This window comes from Rhineura floridana, chromosome 19, assembly GCF_030035675.1.
Source record: "Rhineura floridana isolate rRhiFlo1 chromosome 19, rRhiFlo1.hap2, whole genome shotgun sequence".
Taxonomy (NCBI): Eukaryota; Metazoa; Chordata; class Lepidosauria; order Squamata; family Rhineuridae; genus Rhineura; species Rhineura floridana.
The window spans coordinates 25,812,768-25,818,766 of record NC_084498.1 but is presented as its reverse complement, the minus strand read 5'-3'; the positions used below and the strand labels follow the sequence as shown (position 1 = coordinate 25,818,766).

Genomic DNA, 5,999 nt, shown 5'->3' with positions numbered 1-5,999 from the left:
CGGCTTTCAGCAGAGTCTTTAAATCCATCAATGTTCCTGAGACAGCGAGTGGCAGAGAAAATGTGCCTTATGACTTGCCTTTGGCCTCTCTCTTCCCCCCTGCCCCCACCACACCAGGATGTAGCCATTGGGGGTCTTGGACCCTTTTTTGGGAGCCAGGTCCCAGCAGGGTCCCTATGTCTCCAGCGTTCTATGAGCCAATCAGTGTGAAAGGAGTGTGTTAGCTGCTGAGAAGAGGCTTCTAACATGGTTCCTTGTCATTTCTTGCCAACTGGAGCCAATCAGAGTGAAAGGAGTTCCTGTTTAGTTCTTCAAAAAGCCATGTTGTTGAGAGTGCGAATTCTGTAACTGCAGAAGAAGAGACAGTGAAGCCTGATGATAGCATCCCATCGACATCATCAAGCCATTTGGTGGTAATGGGATTAACATGTAGCCACTGCATTCAGTAATTCAAGCAATATCTGAGAAACGCCAGTCAAATGGTGACAGTGATAAAGAAGCAGGAAGCAGAATTCAAACCTGGCCAGATCATTCTATAATCTTAGAAGGGGGCATGGCTGTGACTGTCATGAAGGGCCCCTGCACTTTAAATTTGCCACTGACTGCACCACACACAAAGGCCAGCTCTTCTGCTCCCACACCATATTGACAGACTAAAGACAGGTTAAGGAAGGGAATAGGGCTGGAAGGTCATTTTATTTCTTTCCCATCATTTCTCCAAGGAGCTCAAGGTGGCATACATCTTTGCAAAAACCCTGTGAGATACGTTAGGCTTAGAGACAGCAGGGTAAGGCAGGTGGGACAGTGCAGAGTGAGTGAGCTGTTTGCACCATCTAGGAACAGGAATCTGCCTTACACCATTGGTCCATCTAGCTCAGTATTGTCTACACTGACTGGCAGCAGCTGTTCCGGATTTCAGATGGGTCTCTCCCAACCCTATTTGAAGATGGAACCAGGGACCTTCACATGAAGCAGATTCTCTGCCCCTTGAGCTATGGCCCTGCCCCAAGCTGGACGCTATCTCGGCCCTTGCTCTTTGGTGATATCATGCTGCTCTTTTAGACACTGGCATCTTTGCTAAGAGCAGTAAAGAGGAGCATGGTGCTGCAATTGCTCTTTGACTGAGCACAAAAAGGGGAAGTGCAAAGGGCAAAATTTCAGTTTTTAGTGGATATAGACCGTGATGCTTTGTGCTTCGCTATCTCATTTCCCAATTTGCAAATTGAATTGATCAAAACTCATACCGTAAGATCTATTTAATTGTGTGACACCCCTTAGGGGAGGAAAAAACCTCTGCAAGAGTATTACTCCTACATCGCACAAAAAATGACAGCACAATCCTATACAGATCTACTCTGAAGTAAGCCCCACTGTGTTCAATGGGACATACCTTTAGGAAAGTATTTACGATTGTAGCCTTCATTTGAAGGAGAAATTGCTTCATAGCGGTCTGACTTTCAACTCTTACGGAATCGAGGAAACGTACTTGCTCCAGCAAGCTGCAAAGCATTTTTTGCGTGGCCCTGCGTGATCTGTTGGAGCAATTGTACCTGGCTTAGGTAAGAATCTAGAAATATACTTTTAACACCGTTCTCTCTCTTCCAGTAAGCACAACATTTTTTAATACAAGCCTCAATGTCTTCCTTAAGTCAAAGGGAACACCGATTATAGTGTGGAGGATTACCCTCAAAGGGCTGATGTTTTTAATTATGAATCCTTATTTTAATTGGATGTAGGTTCAAAATATGCCAGAAATTTAAAGATACTTTAAATTTGGGGAAGGCCTGTGGCTCGGTGGTAGACCAAGAAGGTCCCAGGTTCAGTCCCCAATGGCATCTCTAGGTAGGGCTGGGAGAGACTCCTCCATGGAATCCTGGAGAGCAGCTGCCAGTCAGTGTAAACAATACTGAGCTAGATGGACAGTAATAATATTAATCTGCAGACTTGTTCTTGATCCCTGTTACTTTCACAGCCGTTGGGCTCTTCTGTGTCATAATTGTGTCTCTCTCGTCATCTGTGACACGAATACGAAATTCTTATGGCCCACTCTATTTTTCACGATATGATTTTAGGTTGTCTTTAACCGGTTTTAATGGCGTATCTTAAAACTGTTGTGGCCCACCCTGGGATCTTTGGGTGAAGACAATAAATTGTAATAATAAGCAGCAGCATGTGCGGAGCGGAGATCCCAATCCGCAAGAGTGTTAATGCTTCTGGATGAATTAATCTGGAGTAAAAGGGATGGGTGAGCAAATGCAGTGGCATGAGGGTGGAAGCGGCTCTGCCTGTGCTGCACACCCCGGAGTAGGCCGAGGGGGTGAAAACCATGGCTCCAATCTGAGGCCCAGAGGCCAACCCGGGACCTTTACAACAGCAGCCTCCTTCAGGCTTCAGAGCAGGCTTTTTGGGCAGGAAAAGGAGAGCGGGGCCTGTTGCCATCCAACTTTGGGGAAGAATTTATTCTTTTTTGCTTATTCCTCCTGGTCTCAAAGCTACAATTTGTCACAACTTGGTGCTTTGTTTTGCGTTTGAGGATCAGGGGAGTTCCTGCTGTTTATTATCTTCCATTTATTTTTATTTTTTTTCGAGCTGCGGGAGCGAGTGAGGCTTGCTGGTGGCTGGGGGGGGGAAGGTAACGTGGCATGTTCTGTGTGGCGCGGCCAAGCTGGGTGTAATGGCGGCAGTGTGGCTGTGAGGGAGGGGGTAATGTAGAAGAGAGCGACGGGTTGTCTCTAGCTAAGTCATTCTCTGAGGAGGCCCATTGAAATGAATGGGCGTGATCAATGGATAGCAATGGGTCTGCTCTGAGTATGACTCCCTTGGTGGGCACCCTTGGTTTTTATTTTTACCTCAGGTTTGAGGGGGTTCTACCAGGCCCCCAAATGCCCTGCTGTGTGAAAGAATTGGCAGGCCTAGCCACACATTATTTTCAGGCACATTTTCCAGAAATGCATGCATAAATAAATGATTCTGGGAATGGTGAAACCTTCCCAGGAAAGGCACTAGAGGCCTTTTGGTTTAAAACAGAGCCCTAAGGAATAGTCTCCTATATTCCGTGTTGCACAATACGGCCTTTGATTTGCTATATACATTTATTTTGGAGGAATGCTCAGGTATTGCTGTAGTTGTTTATTACTGTTGTTGCTTATGAATTGCATCCTATGAGGCATCCCAAAGCTATTTATTTATGTATTGCCTTTGTGACCCGCCCTTCCAAATGAGGCCAGAGCAGCGACTTCCCAGGAGATTGCTCCGCCTGCAACTGCCTCTGAGACGAGCTCCCATTTTTCCAGTTTTAAAACCAGTCAGAAGGGTTTTTTGACTGGTAAAAACTTTCTCCCACACAAGGGAGAAACGAAGAGATCATCCACAGAAGCTTCGTTGTGTTTGTTGGGGACTGGAATTCATTAGGATCGCCTATGAACGAAGGTGTAGCCAGCAGCGTCGGACGGAGCCAAGGAATTTAAGCAAGCTCAAACTGATTAAGCGAGACTTTTTTTTTCTTCAAAGAAAAACGGATTTTAACAGGCAAGCATTCTTCTGTCTACTTTTATCATTCTTATCATTGTTACAGTAAAAGAGATTTGTTAAAGAATCAGCAACAAAGAATCCCTGGGTGAGTTATACTTTTCTCTTTTATACACGGAATTAATGAGGAAGAAAATCGAAATAGCTTATCTTTGTTTATATTGCAAAAAGCTGGCATGGAATTGAGCATTATAAAGATATAAATGGATGAGGGGCATCTAATCTGAAGAGGAAAATTTGATTTATTTGAATATTTGAGAATTATATGTCTGGGACTATTTTTTCTGGTCTACTTCATTTTGACGAATCTGCTTATTCTTTATGCCACTGACTATTTTGATGCTGTGAACTAAATTTGTTTTGCACTCCTGATCACATAAGAGATAAGGCAGTTTGTGCTGTCTAGATGATGATGTCAACAGGCTTGGAATATTAACTCCTTTGTTGCTGGAAAAAGAAAGAAATTGCTCTTTGCTTGAGAATAGCGGGTATATTGGAAATTGAAGGGGCTTTTTTCTGGTCCTAAGAATGACAATCAAGAAAGTGGTTGAGACCCTGGATGTACAGGAAGGGGTTTTCTCTCTAGATATGTTCCAGAAAATAATGAATCAGATTAAGATAACAAAACAAGAACTGAGACAAGGCAGACAAGAGATGAAAATTGAATTCGGCAAAATGAAACAGGAGCTGAAAGAAATAAAGGATTCTATGAGAAAGGAAGATGAGACCAAAGATATAACTGGACAAGCAATAGAAAATGAAATAAAAATTAAAGGGAAGGTGCAAGTTCTGGAGATTGGAATTGATATATCAAATGTGGAATTGGAAAAAGACGTGGACTTTATGGCTGTGATGGATCTTAGAGATAAAGATCACTGCTTGGAATTTAGCGCTACCTCTGAAGGATTTGATGAAGATATCAGAGATAAAATTATCAATGTTTCAAAAAAATCCATGGACTGGAATGATTTGATGGAACTTGAAATAGAGAAAGTTTACAGAATTAACTCCAGATATGTGACAATGGAAAAACTCTTAAGAGATGTGCTTGTGCATTCTGAAAAAAAGAGGATCAGAGATATGATATTACAACAACATTTCAGTAATATATCTAGAATTGACGGCAAGGAAATATTTGTGATGAAGGAAATTCCTATCAGACTCTTACTATATGACTATGACAGCAAGATTATTACGTGTGCAAGGATGGAAGATGGACCTAATACTGATAATGGAAGAATAGCTATTGAAATTACTGGACTTAGTAGACTTGAAGAGATGGATCAGTTGACATGTTTATTTGGAGAAGAATCTATGGATATATTTCTCAAGGACTGGAAACCTCTCTTTGACTTTTTGTGGAAAGAACAAAATGATATGATGTTAATGAGATTTGATGATTAATTAAGATAACCATTGGAGGAGGAAAGTGACTTTGTAATATATTTAGGGACAGGTTTGTTATATACTATAGACTTATAGCTGATCTACGACAAATCGGAAGTCAACATTTTATTTTATTGTATTAGTTATTAATTTGTTTATTTGTTTTTTTCTCTTTTTGTTTTGTTTTGTTTTTTGAAATTTTGAATAAAAATTAATGAAAAACAAAAACAAATGAGCCCAGAGCAGCAAACAGCCGATAGTTAAGACAGTGCAATTTAAAATTGAGTACATAATTAAAATGATTAAAAATGTTTAAAAACCGTCTAAGAATATTTAAAAGCAATTGCCTACCATTTCAATTTACAATAGATTTATGATACAACGTATATAAAGAGTTGTTTGTTAAAACAGTTTAAACCATTGCACATATAAAAACAATTATTTAAAAAACCACAATAAATATGAGAGCAGTTTAAAAACAGCGCATGCATAAAAGTAATTCAGAACCAAGACAGGTACCAACTGGGATTTTAAAAGTGTTGAGAACACTTGAGGAAAAGAGATTTAATTTAAAACGGGTGGGGAACCTGTGGCCCTCCAGATGTTGCTAGCCTCCAGGGCCCATCATTTCTGAACATTGACCATGCTGGTTGGGGCTGGTGAGAGTATTAGTTGAACAACTTCTAGACCCCACTTCTGACACAAACCTCCAAAGTTCATCATCTGAAGTCTTTCTCCAAGTGCTCCTTCAGAGAGATGTCTGGAAGGTGGTGACAAACAACAGGCTGCGACAATGGACTGGATGAGGGCTAATAAACTGAGGCTGAATCCAGACAAGACTGTGATGCTGCTAGTGGGTGGTTCTTCTGACCAGATGGTGGATGTCCAACCTGTCCTGGATGGGGTTGCACTCCCCCTGAAAGAGCAGGTTCATAGCTTGGGGGTTCTCCTAGAATCATCTGTGTCACTTGAGGCTCAGGTAGCCTCGGTGGCACGGAGTGCCTTCTACTAGCTTTGGTTGGTGGCCCAGTTACGCCCCTATCTGGACAGGGATAACCTGGCTTCAGTTGTCCATGCTCTGGTAA

General features: G+C 41.8%; 1 protein-coding gene across 5 annotated transcripts in view; it reads left to right on the top strand.

The window, feature by feature from the left end:
- The first annotated feature begins 1,126 nt into the window (after positions 1-1,126).
- The window catches only part of GAL3ST1 (galactose-3-O-sulfotransferase 1), a 35,541-nt gene continuing 30,668 nt past the window's right edge, over positions 1,127-5,999 (top strand). For 2 of the 5 annotated variants that reach the window (XM_061602295.1, XM_061602292.1), the window contains exon 1: positions 1,127-1,559. The gene's annotated coding sequence lies outside the window, so the exon portion shown is untranslated. Of the gene's footprint in view, positions 1,560-3,527; positions 3,617-5,999 lie in introns of those variants that run through there. The other 3 variants (XM_061602297.1, XM_061602296.1, XM_061602293.1) reach the window with 3 other exon arrangements.